General features: G+C 32.7%; 1 pseudogene; it reads right to left on the bottom strand.

Annotated features, from left to right (window-relative positions):
* Window positions 1-10,072: 10,072 nt before the first annotated feature.
* On the bottom strand, window positions 10,073-18,408 carry LOC115984576 (annotated as a pseudogene).
* Between the last annotated feature and the right edge of the window lie 467 nt (window positions 18,409-18,875).

Here is an 18,875-nt window from a genome sequence, read left to right as displayed (position 1 = left end):
CTCCAATAAAAAAATATTGGGTAAGGTTGTAGTCTAAGGCTACAACTAATTATGTAGCTAAACCTTGTCCCACCAATAATAACAAGTAACAAATAAATTCATGTAAATAAATTAAAGGTAATATTAGTATAGCACTCATTTTATTTTTTGGATGTGAAAACTTTACATCAAAATTATTTAAAAAGTTTTTGAAAATAATTATTTAAAAAGTTTACTAATCATGGTTAAGCATTCGGTCCACTTTGATCCAATTTAGTTTATTCAGTCCACTTTAGTCTAATATGGTCCCTTTCGGTCCATTTCAATTCAATTCAACCCATTCAATACATTTCAGTCCAATTTGATCCAATGCGATTCATTCGGTCCAATTCAGTCCAATTTGGTTCCTTCAGTCCATTTCGTCCAATTTGGTCCATTTGTTCAACTTCACTGTACATACTTAAGAATAGGAAAAGACAAGTTTTGGTTAAGAGGACTATTAATTATTTGAATAATATCAATTATGATTACATGATAAATTTTGGTTATCATGATAAACTCCTTAAACGAAATTTGAATAATAAATTTGAAACTTAAAAATTTTAGTTGTATCAAAAAAAAATTAAGAAAATATAATGCATTAATAACAATAGCTAGAAGAACATGGCCCACTTCAAAAAGAATAATATCAATCAAAAACATAAAAAAAAAAAAATTATATACTTGTAAAAATAGAGAAATGGAAAGTACTTCTGGAAATTGTTTAATTTATACAGAGAGCAAATTATCTATTATAGAGTTCAGAGAATAAATTATACATTATACCACATCTCAAAATAATTATATATTCTCACACATGACATGGGTCTACAAATAGTATGTGTAAAAGTAAAGACCCGATGCACTTTTTGAAATTTTCTTTATTTAATTCATTGAATTAGCTAACGAAGTAATTGCATATATTAAATATCTATAGTTGTGCATTAATTATTTATATTAAATAAATTTATCTGATTATTTTTATAAAATTTATATATAAAAAAACTACTTTTATTTGGAATAATAATAATTGATTTAGAATATGATATTCTACCTCATATTTAGTTGCTTTGAAAATAATTGACACAAAAATATTTTTTTTTTAAATTAAATATTTATGAATTCACTAAATTAATCATAACGATTTAGATTTCCAAACTTCTTATAGTGACATGTAATATATATGAACTAACATTGCAATATTTACTTTATGTAATTAAACTAGTAGGATAAATGCAGATTTTGTTGTATTATTATTTAAGTGATGCATTAATTATTTAAGTATAATGAAATTTAGATATTATTTTTCTAAGAATTATATGAGAAACAATTAATTTGGAGTATGATATTTTTGCTCAAATTTAGTTGCTTTTGAAACAAAGTCGAAAAAATGATTGAAGAATATTTGCATTTTTATTTTATCAAAATGATATTTGCATTCTTGAGTGGCCGTGAAGCATGGCTATATATAAATAACTATATCATACAATTTTAAAAATTTTAAAAACACATAGTATGTTCAAATCACACTCTTGTTGTCTTAAAATAAAATACTATAGATTACAAATTTTTGCCAAAAAAATTATTGAAATATTGGAGGGAACTAATAACAAATGCACTGCATATTGTGCTTGAAACCTGAGAAAAAATTTGAGACATGAGAAAGATGTTGAATTAGAATGTAAGGCTACAAGTTTGAAAGAGAAACAAGATCTTGAAGGCTTGGTGTTAGAGTGGATAGAAGGGGATGTCAGTGAAGTGAATGTTGGGTAAGATGAGATATTAGTCAAAGCTTTTGCAACCAACTCAAAATTTTAAAAGTTTGGAATCAAATGGTTACAGGATAGTGAGATATCTGATTTCGTCACTCAAAATCTTGTACAACTTGCATTATATACAATGAAGAAACACCAACATGTGCTACCATTACATCAATTGCCTTATTTCAAAACTCTCATGTTGTATAACTTTCCTTTTCTTGGATACATATCATTGATATCAAAGTGTTAACCTTCCACCATCGAGAAGGACGAAGATGAAAATGATAATTATGTTAGAATGTCGATGATAACAATCTTAATGGCAAATAATTCTTTGCCTTCATTTCCTATCTATGATTAGGGATTGCTTTTTGTATTCCTTGCCTTTATTTCCCTATCTTGAAGAACTACATATGGAGAAGTTTAATTTGAGGCTATTGGAGCAAAAAATATCAATGAAATGATAAATATGACATCTCAGGAAAACCCAACAACAACATTAGCAGAGTTAACATCTTCTGCTTGTTGTTCTTCTTCTTCAACACTTGCCACATCATTGGCCCTCTTTCCAAATTAAAATCTTTGATTATTAGTCCGATAGAAGACAATGATGTTCATCTCCTATAAAATATACAACATCTCATTGCACTTGAGGAACTTAGGATATTTAATTGTAATGAGATGGGATGGAATTGGAATGACGCAAAGGCTTTAGGATCTAACTTTACATAATTATTCAAAATTGACCTCTCTTCCAGTGGGGCTTCAACATGTCATCTCTTTGCAAAACCTTAAGATTGGAAATTGTCGGAGATTGAAAACTATACTGGAGTGTATCTGTAACATCATATCTCTTCAATCACTTGTGATTTGGATTTGTCACAATTTAACATCATTGCCTAAATGAATGTCTGGCCTTACATTTTTGAAGAAATTGTACATTCAAAGTTATCCCATGTTAGTGGAAAGTTGCAAGAGTGAGGGTTGACTTGCTCACACCCAAAACTTGAAAGGAGATCTAGCTCCGTCAAAAGAAGATGTATTGAATTTCATTATGCAAAATGAAGTTTTTTTTCTTCGTCCTCTTTAATTGTATAGCTAATTTTTTCCGTTATTGAATTTAATTATGCAGAACAAACTAAAAAGAAGAAGGAATATGAACTTAAAACTTTGCGCTTAACCAAAAATTTTGGAGCTTTATCTTTATGTCTACGAATAGAATTTTCATTCCTCACATATGTTAGAATTATATGGTTAAATGATTAAATTTATTATATCACAATAGTTTAAACTTTTGGAACAATCAATAATTTAACATGGTGTCAGAGTAGGAGGTCTTAAGGCATGAGTGAACATGCTTTATTATGAGAAAGAATACGGCAATTACTTCATTTGTTTCTTCATTCAAATAAATTACATATTGGGATTATATTTGTAGGGTGATGTTTTTTGGGTGTTTTACTTCCATATTCTCAGAGTGAAAATCAGCACTTAGTGATATGGGGATAATAGTTGTGGGAGAAGTAATATTTGTCAACAGTATTGTAGAATTAGTTTGTGCATGTATTTCTACAAAAGAATATATATATATATATATATAGTTTTTTTTCTTTTTGCTTGTGCAGGTTTGAGTCGTTTTATACTCTAAATTGCTAATGTTTTTGTCCTATTGGCTTGCTTAGCTTACGTTGAAAACAGAATGTAGAACATTTTTCATCTTTATTTTTCAATTCTTATCTAGTAGATTGTCTTGGATTTAAACCATAAGTTGATGTTCATGTTAGCAAGACCTGGATAAAGGAAATTGTCATTTCCCAAGTGGTTGCTTATTGGCCTTCTTCTTGAATTCATATGTTACAGACGTAACAAGTACTAGCCTTTTTATTTACTATCACATCATCATTGGTCATTTGAAGGGGAAAAAAATAAAGACATTTTCGCTTGGCAGATTCTTCATAGGGTGAAAGTAGAGATCCAATATTTGTTTATTACTTCTCATCCTGATAGACACAAGTATTGACAACAGAACTTGATGAGTCATTTTTATTTGTAAGCTTTAGGCTCAGTTCATCTTCAATTACAACTGCAATTTCTCTAACAATCTATGGCTTAACATATTGATGACTTGGTCTTCCAAAATATCATCCATTACCAATGACATTGCACTTCACAGAGAGAGGGAAATTCTTAATTTAGTTTTAAATCCAAGAGCATGTGAAGAGCATTATTTGAATTATAAGCTGATATCAATAGCTAAATTGTTCTCTTACTAGGAGTCATCTACAAAAGTTGCCTATCCCAATTGTTGTTCTATCATAGGATTGAATTTCAGTTTTTTATTGGTTCCTTTTTCCTTTTTTTTTTCTTTTTTTTTTTTTCCATTTTCTGTGAGCATTTATAGGGTGTTTATTTCTTTTCTTAAAATGGTTTTATAATTCACTTTTATCTTGGAATCTTAATTAATCTATTCTTTAGTGCTTACCTGTTATTATTGTTTTGTTAAATGTGTGGAGAGGATGGTACCATTTTTTTATTCCTCTATTGAAGCTTTGATTCAAAGTTGGTCTACTTCACCAAAGGTCTTGTAGCTGAATTGACACCTCTACATGCACAAAGTGCTTGGGGGTCTAGGGAGAAAAGAGTTCGAGCTGCGGGATTTGCAACATGTTGTAATTATTTCTCAACCAAAAAAAAAAAAAAAAGTTGGTCTACTTCCAACTTCTGACTACCAAAATCAACTGTTGTTTCTTTTTCTTTTTGGTATGATCCATTATTGGCTACATATGCCAAAAATTGGTTCTAGAGTTCAAATCATTCAGAGTGGAAATACACTCAAACACACACACACACAATGACTAGGTTTCAAGTAAAAAATTTTCCAACCTATCCATTATCCAATCCGTAATTTAAGCAAAAAAAAAAAGAAAATTTGAGTAATACTAATGTTGATTATGACTGGTTACTTTGACCTTGTTTTTTTTATTGTTGGTGACAACGGTTTTCACTCATTGGAGTATATAATGAGATAGTCTAGAAAGCACAAGCGAGCTTGTAGTCTATACTATAGGGTTGGACTCCGTGTAGGAAGCAATAGAGAGACAAATTAGAAATCCAAATCTTTTATTCAACAAGAAAGTTTAACAGTTGAACTAATCGAACCTACAAGAATAATTAGGTTTCTGGGGGTAGTTGCATATGTGAATTGTGATGGGTGTGTCTATCATACAAAAAATTTTATCTTGTTTCAGATGTATATACACTGTCTCTCTCACAACAGATGGGTGTATATGCATCTATATATATATATATATATATATATATATATATATCTATATATCTAAAAGTTAAAGCGTAACATTTATTGTTGCTACACTCCTATTGAGTCATATCAACAGCCACATCATCCACTTATTTTCTATATTTTCTTTTCTCTATTTAAACTTTTCTTCCCCCTATTCTGAAAATAAAATAAAAACTCTTCTTCTTCCTATTAATTCACACTTACTGTTACATTTTTCCAATCTTTTCCCTTATTTTTTGTCTCTTTATCTCCCTACTACTCTCAACTTTACTGTTACATTTTTTTCTTTTTTCTTATATTTTGACTCTTCTTCTCCCCATTTCATTTTGTATAAATTTGATATCATTTTCCTCATTCAGTCCATATTTTTTCCTCCACAAAACTGTGAGTACTCTCTCTCTCTCTCTAGATTTTTGTTCTTTCTTATACCTCTAATTAAGGTTGATGATTCTTTTTTCTTTCTTTTTTTAATGTGTGTGTGTGTGTGTGTGTGTGTGTGTGTTTTTTTTTTTTTTTTCAATAGAAATTCTTCTCTTTCCCTTTTATAATTTTGGTTTGGGATAATACTTAGTTTTTTTTTGGAAATAGGAATTTGAATATGTCTACCAATTGTTTGAGTAATAAATAATTATAAAGTCTATTTTTTATTCCTTCAGTTTCATTTTAATTTTGGCTAAGATAACATTGTAATTTTGTGATGAGTTTTGATTATTATGATAATTTCCTTATTCCTTAAGAGATGAGAAATTTGAATAATAAATTTGAAACTTATAATGTTTAGTTGTTTATTAGGCAAATATAATACACTACAATAGAATTTAGAAGAATATGATTCACCTTTAAAAAATATTAATCAAATACACAAAAAATAATAAAATGATATATTTGTAGAGATAAAAGATAAATAAATAAAAAATAAAAAACTTGTAAATTTTTTTTTTTAAATAGACAATACTTAAAGTAATTGTTACTTTTTATATATTACACCTTATTACATAATATTTATATTTCCACACATCGTGTGGGTCTGCGACTAGTAATAACTAATAAGCCTCTATATAAGTTTCCCCAACTTTCATTCTTTCAAGTTTCAACTCAACTTCTATATTTTTTTCTTAGAAAAGTTTCAACTCAACTTTTGAGGTGATGGACCATAATGCCCTCACATTCTTCTTATAATATAATCAGACATACATACATACATACATACATACACACACACACACACACACACACATATATATATATATATGGAAATCTCCAATTGGTTTAGCTTTTTGAGCTTTGTGTTATTGTATCTTTAAAAAAAATTAATTACACAATTTTGTATACCATTTACATGAATATTTAATTTTGTACACCAATGTAAAAAAAATTTCAAATAATGTACATAATTTTCAAATTCTATACATTTAATGTACATAGATTTTCAAAGGACGTATATATTTAATATACCTAATTTTTTAAAGAATATACACAATCTGTACATTCAACATACACAATTTTTTTTTTTGGGTTATAAAAAGAAAAACGTACACAATTTTTCAAAGAATTTACACGATTTTGTATATTCAACGTACACAAATTTTCAATGAATTTATACAATTATTATGTATATTCAATGAACACAAATTTTCAATTCTATACATTTAATTAATATACACAATTTTTCAAAGAATCTACAAAATTTTGTATATTTAATGTACACAATATTTAAATTTTGTACAATCAATGTAAACAATTTTTCAAACAAAGTACACAATTTTTTATTTCAAAGTACACAATTTTTCAAAGAATATATACAATTATGTATATTTAATATACATAATTTTTTATACAATTATGGCTTACTAATTTTATATGGAAAGTATTGCTGCCAGAGACATTCCTTATTTATGAAGTCAAATCCCTAATCCTGAGTCTAACTTTCACTTGGATGGAAAGTATTGTTATCATTATGATACATGGGGATTATTTGGTATTGTTTTTCCCAAAAAAAAAAAAAAAAAAAAAAATCTTTATTAACAAGCTTGGTTTAGGTAATACTCATATCTAACCTGCCCCACTTCCCCAATCTCCAAACAGAGTTGATAAAACTCGTCCCATTTAGGTCAGGTTGGGCTGGGTACCCTCATACCTATTTTGGCCATCCCTACACGATTATAATTTAACACGTGAAGTCCACACTTTTTAAGCATGTACACATTTAACACATGAGATAGGTGATTTGTACAAACAATGTACAATAACAAGGGTGCAATAATCAGTGGAAAAATATTCTTTCATACTCTTTAAAATAGATTCTCAAAAAAAAATACTCTTTGAAATAAAATATTTAACACAATGTCTACTCTTTCGCAGCCAATGTCCACATTTTATACATGACATGATAGAATGTGGATATGATGTGAAAGAGTGTGGACACAATTGGAGATGAAACAATCAATGCCCTCGTTAGAATTTGGTGTTGGTGAATTCCTTGTGACAAATTATTATCCAAAAAAGGATTGTAACAAGTATGTTTAGGGGTTGTAACGAGATCACAGAAGATGGGCTTCAACTTCTATTTGAAGACTGATTTTTTCTTGATTTTAACCTAATAAATACACCTTGATGCACGATTTTCATCCCAAGAAGGCTGCCATATCAGTTGAAACCACAGAATTTGTTACCCTGTTAGTGTGTGCAATGACTTCCCAGAATTCCAGCTTGGTGTGGACATGTCATTCATGGTGGGGATCATATAGTAGAAGTCCAGAGGTTCTGGAACTGCTGTGGTGGAAGTAAATCAGTCATTTTCTTGATTACATAGAGTCTAGTTTCAAAGTTTGTAAGTTGGTCTTGTATCAACTTCTTTATAGTGGATTTCCTTGTAAGGAAAGTTACCGCGGAGTAGTTTTTATTTTGGAGTTCTTAAAAAAATTTCACTTGTCACCAAATCTTCATGTTCTATATGATTCAATTATACGGCTTTGTGGATTGTGGCGATGCATGTGTATTTGATTTACTATTGTAAATTCAAGACTGTTATGATTGATCTTACATCTAAGTGATTATCAAATCTGATAATTGGATTAGTTAGTGGACAAAACTGAATTTTCAGTATTTTAATTTTTACGAAGCAGTAGAGAATGTAGCCAATAAATGCATCTAATGAAGCCAACAAATAAGTTTGTAAAGAACTTTGTTCTCCACCATTCCAAATATTTGATATAAAACCTAAATACAAAAGTTATTCCAGATAGAAGGAATGCTTATTTGTAGTATCTTAACTGAAAAAGGGAGATACTGTGAAGTTTTACAACACAGTTCCGGCTAATGGAACTCGACCCAATTGCACTAGAATTTCCAGAGGTAATAGGTTTATAGAGTATTCAGGACATCTAGTAACATAAGAGGATGGGCGCAAATTTTTTGGAGTGTTTCTTCCAGAGGTAAAACATTATTAAGGTCCCTGACCTCCCTTCACTGAGAAGAGTAGCAGAGGAACTTCTGCAGCAGAAAGGAGCAGCTCAAAAGCCCCCAAGTGTTTAATTCTATTGTCAAGCATAGACTCTAAGCAGGAAACATTTCTATTTCTTGGACATGGATCGCTTTCATCCTCCATTTACATCATCACAGTCCTCCAGATCTCCAGTTACACAAGTCATGAGACACTTTTCAAACTTCAGCTCCATAAACCTAAAACACAAAAGATAAAACATGATATGACTGCACATGGCCAAATTTGATCCAGTTTTATCTATGTTTAAGAGTTCATACCTGAATTAACTGACCCTGAAGAGGCAAAGTACGGTTGAACAAGATAGTTATGCTCAGATATCTCCCACCAATGGAAATCTGCCAATTTAAAGCTGTGTATAATGAGGATTTGACATCTTAATCTTGAAAAGTGCGTGCAGCAATCAGCTAACTGAACTAGGCAATCATGGCTTAATTTCTTAGTAATCCAGAAATAAGAGGCAGAGGAGAAAAAATTCCTGATGCCCAATGTTTGCCCCTGTAGCTGACTTTCTAGTCCTCAAGAATACAAATTGAGAAAAGCTTACCAAAAGTCCAGGTACTTCTCTGTTCTCTAATTTTCCCTGAACACAGGTGCCAGCATGGTGGTCATAGCCAAGCTTCACCCTCAATGTCACAAACTTGAAAGCTGCCACATGAGAATAAGTGTGTAGCGTTAGAGGTAGATATAATGCAAAATAGCAAATAAAAGTTAAAGCCTCAAAGACTGGAAATATTACCATTAAAACAAGTGGTACCACGAGGTTGTGTGGTTATTCAAGCAAAGTAGAAGGTAAAAGTCCACATAAACCTTAGAAAATTCAAAAGTGAAGGCTATTAGTATCATAGCAGCTGCCTAAACTGTGGAAAATGAAGTGTTAACTTACAACTTACAAGTACACCAGATGAAATTTCACTTACCAACAGCCAATATAAGCATGGATACAATCATTTTACTGCTTATAAAGAGAACCAAACATACACAACAATATAAACAGAGAAAACTGAGAAGCCCTATTCCAACAACAATACCAGATTTTTTTCCTGAAGTGTTCCAATGCATACAATTTTTGGAGCAGATAAGGAAAAAGTAATGAGATAATGATCAGTGGACTGCAAAAGAGCCTCAAATTTGAGAACTAACGGAAGCCCTCCATGATCCACAATAAGGACCAACAAATCATCAGTAAGTTTGCAGCAGATAGTCATGTGTAATAATCAAAAAGCAAAGAGAACAAAAAATTTGTTGTGCTGGTCTCCATTAAAAAGCAACTCTCCATTAAAAATTTGATCAGCTTTAGGTGACCAAAAAATTTGTTGTGCTGGTCTTCATTCTTCAAAAGAACATAATAGAAGAAGATATCTAAATAAAAAGGACTACGAAGGGCCAGCTTACTAATCAAATTGAAAGTTGCTGCTGAGAGCAAATATTAGCATGCAGTACCTGAGTGAAAGTTGGGTGTGTAAAGATGGTGACTCTTCTAGAGATAGCTTAAGCAGTACAGTTATCATCCATCTGTATGCAGGAGATGTGAGCAATCTTGGGCCAATCTTCCCCCTTCTCCCTCTGGCACCGTTCTCTCAGCAAAGGACATCTTCGAATAATGAGATCAACAAGAGACAGAGGTAGCCCTTCTTCTGGCATTGCTTGGAGCTCAGTGCACCCACTGACGACTAATGTTGTGAGAGAGGTGAGGTGTTGAAGCCCCCTGCCATCCAAGATTTTGAGGCATGAAAGTCCAAACATGGACAGGTAAGTAAGAGTAGAGGGCAGCAGTTCCTCCTCTGGAAAGGACTTCAAGTTTTCACTTTCATCGAAGATTCCAAAGCTTGTAAGCAAAGGGAGACTTTGCAAATGCCACTCCCGCCGGCGAGCAATGAGTTTGTTGCAACCTCCAATGTAAAGTGAAGACAAACAAGAGGGCAAACCCCCCTCAGGAAAAGACTCAACTTTTGGACAACCAGAAATCCTCAATTCTCTTAAGGATGGGAGAATGATACGCATTCCTTCTGGTAGTGATGTCAAGTTCTCACACTCCTCAACCCAAAGATCAGTCAGGTTGGGTGCAGATAGTCCTCTGGGAAAAGAGATGAACTCTGGGCAACCCCGGATTTTCAAGTAATTGATAGATGCAAGAACCTTGCATGGTCCCTCTGGCAGTGTAAAGAATCTGAAGCTTTTATTCCTCACGATGGTGAGACTGTTGAGATTAGGGAAGAAATCTAATGGAAAATACCCGAGTGAATCACAGCTATCTACTGTCAACAAATGTTTAAGTGATGTGTGATAATGCTGCACCGGAAATTCTAACTTCTCACAATTGTTTATACTTAGGAAGCTCAATGTAGTTGGTAGACAACCTCCAGGAAATGATGTCAAAGAAGAACAATCAGAAATATCCAAACGTCGAGGACAGGCTTGGACTTTCACAATCTCCAAAAACGACTGAACAACAACCTGACATCCTTTGATTTTAAGCGAGTGCAGTGTGCGTGGCAGCTCATGCAACACTACCATATCACATTTGATCAGCTCTAATTCACGGATGGCCGGAGCTTTTGGGAGTGGAGAAACAAGCTGCTCGCAGTATTCTATCACAAGTTTCCTCAAAGAAGGAAGCTTCTTGGGCAAACTCCCAACTAGTCTTTGACAAGACTCTAAGTGAAGCTCTTGCAGACGAGGGAAAGCTCTGCATTCATCTTCAACTCCAATAGAACACCATTCTTCCCAAGCAGACATCCAACTAAACTTTAATATTTCAAGAGATTGAAAGGGTCGAGTCACAAGAGAACTGTTCCCATAAAACTCAGGACCAACAGCCACTACTTCATCAAAACCTTCAATCGAAAGGTGTTTCAACAAAGGTAATTGCCCAAGGGGTGGCAAGACACAGCAATTTTCACAGTTGTGAAGGCTTACAGATACAATATTGCAGAATGATTCATCACCTAACCAATCTGGGAATCTTGTGCCTCCATAATTATGGATTTGAAACTTTTTCAAGTTTGTATGAGGCACGAGCTTCTCAAGTACATTTCTTTCACACTTTGTATCATCAGTTTTTCCATGACCCCATTCCAAGTCTAACTCCACAAGGTACTTCTTATCCTTTAACTTGGCCTCATAGGCATCCTTAGCATTCATAACATTCTCTAACTTTTTAATGGACAGTGCACCTCGAAGATTTGAAAGTTTCCCCAACTCTCCAATCTTGATCCCATTCTCTTTTCCCACAATGAAAGTACTCAAAGACTGGAGGCTTTTTAATTTACTCATCTGTGTTGGCATCTCTTCTACACATGTTCCAGTTATATCCAGATGACGCAGGTTTATGAGATTGTGCATACCCATAGGCAACTTCCTAAGGCGATAACAATAGGCCAGCTTCAGTGTTTGTAAATTGTACAAAGTACACACAGATTCTGACAACCTTTTGATCAAAGTGCGAGAGAGGTCCAAATATCGTAGATGTCTCAGTTTTCCAATTGAATCAGGCAACTCGCTGATGCTATGATAGTTGGACATAGATAACACCCTCAAGCACCTTAGCTTAATCAAGAGATCATGTTGTACCTTGTTAGACAAGCAGTAAAATTCATCAGGTAAATATAGTGGTAGAAAGGTGCGTAGACTTTTTGCTTTATAGAAAATCTCAAATCTTTTAAAGAGATCTTCTAAAGCCATAACATATGACAAATGACGAGTCTTTTCTGAAATTTCCTGTGAGTTTTCATCCTCCAACCTGAAACAAAGTTCTCCGGATACAAATTTAGCCAAATCATTAATAAGGTCGTGCATAACAAAGCATGAGTTTTCACCACCTGATCTCTGAAAAAATGATCTTGATACTAATTCATGAAAGTACTCATCACCTACTTCTTCCATTCTCTTATTTCTTCTGGGGTGCTGCAAGAGATCTTCTGCCATCCATAACTGTATTAACTGCTCCTTTTTGAATTCATAATCTTTTGGAAATATTGAACAATAGGCAAAGCATCGTTTCAGATGAGAAGGGAGGTAATAGTAGCTCAATCTCAAGGCTGGAAGAATGTTGCTCTGGTCATCTGACAATTCCCATATATCACTTTGCAGTATCTTTTCCCATTCCTCAGCATCTAGTTTAAAGCGCAAGAGACACCCAAGTGTCTTAACAGCTAATGGTAAGCCTTTACATTTCTTCACAATATCTCTACCAATTCTTTCTAGGATTGGATATGCATCAGATTTTCCACTCTCAAGAGCATGCTTTGCAAATAATTGCCAGCAATCTTCATCAGTTAACTGCTTCAGATGATGGATTGGAACAGTGCGCATGACTGATGCAACACTTTCATTGCGTGTTGTCACAATGATCTTACTTCCCTGTAGCCCTGAGTTAAAAGGTCTTTTCAAGGCCTCCCAACTATCATAGCTTTCATTCCAAACATCATCCAGAACAAGCAGAAATTTCTTCCCAGTCAACTTCTCTTTAAGTTTAAGTTGAAGCAAATTTATATCCTTGATATCACAAGGAATTGAAGTGGCTGCCTCAAGAACTGTTTTTGTTATCCTACAAATGTCAAATTCTTCAGAAACACATACCCATGCTGCAAACTCAAAATGCTCCATCACTTTATCATCATTGTATAGAACTTGAGCAAGGGTAGTCTTGCCCATCCCAGCCATGCCCACTATTGGAATCACACTCATATCATTGCCGTTGACAAAATCTGACAGCAACAAGTTAATTATGGCTTCTCTATCATCCTCCCTACCATACACATCAGATTTTTCTACCATAGATGTTGTTGGTATCTTCCATGACTGTGTCTCTCCAACACCATGTTTCAGGCCAAGGGCATCTTTCTGTTTTGCAATAAATTCCAATCTGTCAAGGATCTCCTCTATCTTGGGTTTAATCTGTGGAAGTATAAACCAAGTGAAATTAGGATTACCGATATTTTTGTAATTTTATATTTTAGTTGGTTTTGGTTCATGAGTCCAAGTGATTAGGAAATATGCCATATTAGATATGATGTGCATGTGTGGTATTGCTCTTATATATGTAAATTATAACATGTGTCCTTTGGATATATCAAGCAAGACTTGATATGGGAATTTCACTTGAGTGAGTTACAGTCGAATCAAAAGCAAACATTTTATTTGATTCTTTTGTAAGTGTATTGAAAATTCACTCAACCAAAAGTAAGTCCGCTCCAACAAGATGTTTTGCTCGAGTGAGTTTCATTTAAACCAAAAGTGAAATTTCTGTCTAGTTCTTTCATAAGTGTATAGAAAATTCGCTCGAGCAAAAATAAGTTCACTTAAGTGGGAGGTAGTTTGCTCAAGAGAAACATATCTTGCTCTAGCAAAACACGGCAAATGATAGATTTCTACAAAAGTTTGTAAAAAAATGAGTCAAAATAAATGTTTTTTTTTTCCTACGACTATTGTATGTTTGTAAATATACATGTAACTATGTAAGTTAAAACATGTGAGTGATATTACTTTGGAAGTAAAATATTGAAGAAAGAATAAATTGAGAAAAATATTTTTTTGTGGCTCGCTCGAGTGAGGTCAAAGGGTATTCAAAGTGTCGTTCGGGAATGAAGTTCCCAAAACCTCAAAATCAGGGTGATAGACGAAACTTAAGTGAAGCCTGCTTGAGTAACGCTCACTTGAGCAAGGTTTGAGTCCACTCAAGCAAGAAAATTGTAGCAACAAGTTTTCTGCAGAATTTTGCAGAAAATTAAGGGGAAATGAGCATTTTAGGTTCCAAACGGCTTGTAACAGCCAAAGCAATGTTTTAGAAGGCGTTAGTTTAGAGGGTTTGTATTACCAAAAGCGGCATTTTCAAGTGTAACTTTTCAAAGGCAACTCTTCATTATATACGTAAATGGTGTTTCATATTCATTTATTAAGGAAAATGAAAGTTATATGTCTTTTAGAACATAAACAATGTTTAATACCATAGGAGAAAAAAATCACAAGATTCTTTCAAGATTGCTAGTTGTAGAATCTAGGATTAGTTGTATCCTGAAGGTGATTTTCCTAGAACCCTATAGCAAGCTCATTCAAGTGGGGGCAAATATCATCTTAAAGCTAACAAATTTATTTGTCCCTCTAACACCTTTAACTCGGTTCAGTGGTTTCGAAACTGAATGCGCCTACATCCATGGGTAATACCAACTAAAAAAATCTACTATTATTAGTAAGAGTTACAACCATAACTCTCACAAACATAAAACCAAATCAAATCCCCAATACACCCACAGGTGCTCTCATGCTAACACGATGGACAACCATAGTCTTTATCTCTCTTACTAGACAAAGCTTAGTCTCTACCACTCTTTTTGTAGGGACTATTGCACCTCCTTACTTCTTTGTTTTCTTATAAATGTGGACTAACAATTAATGCACCTCCATATTATTCTTTTAGCCTATTTGGGACTCCAAAGCAAATAGAAAACCTCTAAACTATATCAACAGGGCTGGACTTAACGCTAAGAATCATTAAAGTCTAAGATTTGGTCACAGAGAAACTAGTTGTTAGAACGTCTTGCAATTTCTACAATTAATGAGGTTCTTATTGGGCTTTTTGTCATGGACATAAGATATTGGATAGTTTGTTTGAAGGTGAGATGATGTTGGTTCAAAAAGAATATTGTAAATATCGTCAAGTTTGTTGACAATGAGACCAAAAGATGACATAATAGAGAGCAGACAAAGAAATGTTGACCACATAAGAGGTAAGAAATCACTAATAACAATTTTATTTGTTAAGATATGATTGCAGACTAAGTCCATTTATTTTACTGTTCTAATTCTAATTGTCCCAATAATCCTAGTCCTAACTGTCATGAATCTAAGAAAGTGCTAGTCACATTTGTGTTATTTTCAAAAAGATTAATTTCGTCCCAATTGAACCTCCTCTTAATGGTTTATAGAGTCCAATCAACTCAGCATATGTCTAATATAGAACTTAGCATACACTAGCACAACACAAACTAATCTAATTCAATTCAATAACCAATGAATCAAAAGCATCACAAATTTCCACACTTAATCGATCTACCATGAGACAGTAATTTTTGTTATGGAAGAAGATTGAATATTATTTACTTAAAAGCAATTAGAGACTGTTCAAGATTGAATTTGAACCCTACAGTTGAAATTAATGTTGCATGGCAATAAATCTAGCAAAAAAAAAAAATTCACAATTCTTTTTTTATAGTTGGGTGGCAAATTGTTATTAGCATGTAAACAAGTGATGCTAGTGGTAGTAGTAAACTTAGATGAGATAAGAACCAGTAAAAATTTGTAGGTTGATCATCCATTGGGAAAAATTGTGTGGAAATTATTGTGGGTTACTCTTTGCACGGATATAAATTTGATAGTGTCATCATATGAGAGTAAAAACTCACTAGTTCAACTGTCATGAAAAATGTTGCGAAAATATTACTCTTTGCATGGATATAAGTTTGATAGTCAAATTTCATGGATTTAAATTATATAATTATTTTAAATAATTATTTAGTGTTCATGCAGTCAAAAAACTTGTTGAATTTTAAAAAAGGTATTATTATCATTGAAGATATTGGATTTGATTTTGTTTAAGAATTTGGGCAAGTTGAAGAATCGGTTCAGCATTGTTGAAGGTCAAAAAAAAAAAGAACATAAATTTAGTTGATAGCTTTGAAGAAAATGATTCCGTTGAAAGAGTTGAATAATTCTTTTATTCAATCATGTGGTAAAATACAAATTCAAAGTTTGTGTTGGACAGTTGGATTGTGAGCAAGATGAGATACTGTTTAGGTAGAATTGAACGAGCAATAATGGTTGAAAAATGGTTTTGCATGAACAGTTTACAAGTTACAACTAAAGGACAGTGTTTATTACATATAAAATATACACATTTTCGTTCAAAAAATAATTTCTGTGTACGGTGTATGCAATAAGATGCGTACAAAATACGTTTATCAACCATTTATGTCGTACAAGTTTGGCTAAAGTGAGGCAATATTGGACTTATACAAACCAAGCTAAATTAGTGTTTCTCAATGGTTTTTTTTTATACATTTTATATTTAAGTTGGTTTTGAATTATGAGTCAGCGTGTCTAGGAAAGACATACCATGTTTTGGATATGAAAATGTCATACTATATATGTTGCACCAAACGCGTGGTTAAAGGCAAAAATTCTTTCTTTAAAGAAATATAATGCTTGAAAGTACATCCTATTACTTTCTAGAAAGCTTAGAGTAACCCCTACAAAATAGACCCACACCAATACGAAAGAGGAGAGACTAGCACACCTGCTATTTTAGACATCTATGTTTATTTTAGCTAGAGTATATACGACATGACATATGTAATTTAGGGTGTGCAAATAACTAGGGTTTCTATATGAATTTCCCAAATTAAACCAACCTCTCTAGAAAACGAAAAAATAGAATAAAAATAATCTAAACGGTTTGTTAACAAAGCGAGTGGAGATGACTAAGTAATAAATTTATAGAGAAATTAAGAGAGAGTTTTCAAGAGAGATAATTTCTAGAGGGAAAAATGGGTTGTGATTGATTTTTTTTAACGTACTATTTTGTGTGTGTATAATTAGGACTTTACCTTTGAATTTTTTAATTTCTTGGACAAATATTGGACGGACCAAGTTAAAAGATGTATAATAATGTTCCATAAAATAATCAAGAACAAGAATAACTAAAGAAACTACCAACAACATCACTTTTATCAAATTCCATACAAATCTAGAAGAACTTAGATATAGTTATATATGTATTCAGCAAAAAATCTTTTCTTCCTTATATTATCAAATTAATTATCAAATTATTCAAAAACAATATATATATATATATATATATATATATATATATATATATATATATATTTTGCTTACCTAAGGCTTGAGTTCCCTTGTCGACAAACATGGGAAAAGTCATGCCAACTCAAAGAACTTACTATAATTTATAATAAAATAATAATAATAATAATAAATTATATGGGAGCAGTACACTTTAGTGTGTCTATATGCATGTGCATGTATATATATAATGACGCCATTGTTTGCATAGAAAATCTCTGTTTTGACACCATAAAAAATTCACAAAAAATTGGTAGGGTTCAAGGAATGATGTTGGTGAGAAGAGTTTAAGAGAGTATGGAGGTGATTAAGACACCATTACTGTTTTTTTTTTTTTTTTAATTATGTATGTAGAATTCAATCTCAGCTTTATTTAACTACAAAAAATTTTACTAATTAAACTAATCGAAACTCATAAAGCTTTATTATCAGTCTCATATTCCTTTTGATTATTTCAACTTTATCTCTCCCTGATATGGACTAAGAAAAGTGAAAACCGAGTCTCCCTTTAAAAATAATTTATTTAATTTTTTCGAATAATTTTTTTTAATAAAAATGTGATAAAATATATATTAACTTTGAGAGAAAATGAAGTTTTAAAAAGTTATATATAAAAGCTTAAAAAACAAAAAACTAGCTTAGTATACCTGGCTGACGGTGCTTCCAGATTCAGCTTCCAGCTTGCATCGCAAAGCTTCAGTAGCAATCTCATCCCAAAGGTCCTCTGCATCATACACAGCATCTTTAAGTTCAAGTAGCCATTCTTTCACCAATGAGCACCTGAATTGCTTCTCCTCTGCGTCGTTGATCACTGCATTCACAGATAAAAGCGTGACCTTCAGCTTCTTCAGCAGGCTATCGTTGAGTTTCTTTCCACGAATGTGATCCACAACCTCACGTGAAGCTACCCTATCGAACAACACTTGAAGGAATGCAGAGAGAACAGCTCCACCCACCAACTCTGCAGCCATGTTTCTCTTTTGTATTAAGTTGCAAAGCAAATGAATATATTGAAAGGGGAAGAGAGAAGAGGAAGAAGACACAGCAAAAGGTAGACCCACAGAGAGAATTGGGTTATGCTTTTGTGAAAACCTATGTTGTTGGCTCTTGCAAGATTTATAATTAAGTGTGGACACAACTTCTTGAACTTGGGGGCAGAAGATGCGAGTCCTATTGTGTTGTGGACCATGTAAACGTCCACAGAAAGGGTCTGTTTAAATATCATTTATTACTAAAAACTGAAAATACTGTAAGAAAATAATTTTAAATATGTAAATAGTACTGTGGGATCCAATTTTAAAGTTGATTTTGTTGAATTCTATACTTGCAGATCATGTGAGCAGTGCACGAAACCCACAGAAATGAAACGCAAACACTAACACCAGGGCTGTTTATGCTATCCAAACTCACACCAAAACTATCGTGTTAGAATTAACTC

This window comes from Quercus lobata, chromosome 4 (assembly GCF_001633185.2).
Source record: "Quercus lobata isolate SW786 chromosome 4, ValleyOak3.0 Primary Assembly, whole genome shotgun sequence".
Taxonomy (NCBI): domain Eukaryota; kingdom Viridiplantae; phylum Streptophyta; class Magnoliopsida; order Fagales; family Fagaceae; genus Quercus; species Quercus lobata.
Note: the sequence above shows the minus strand (reverse complement) of the source record. Positions and strands in the feature narration are given on the sequence as shown.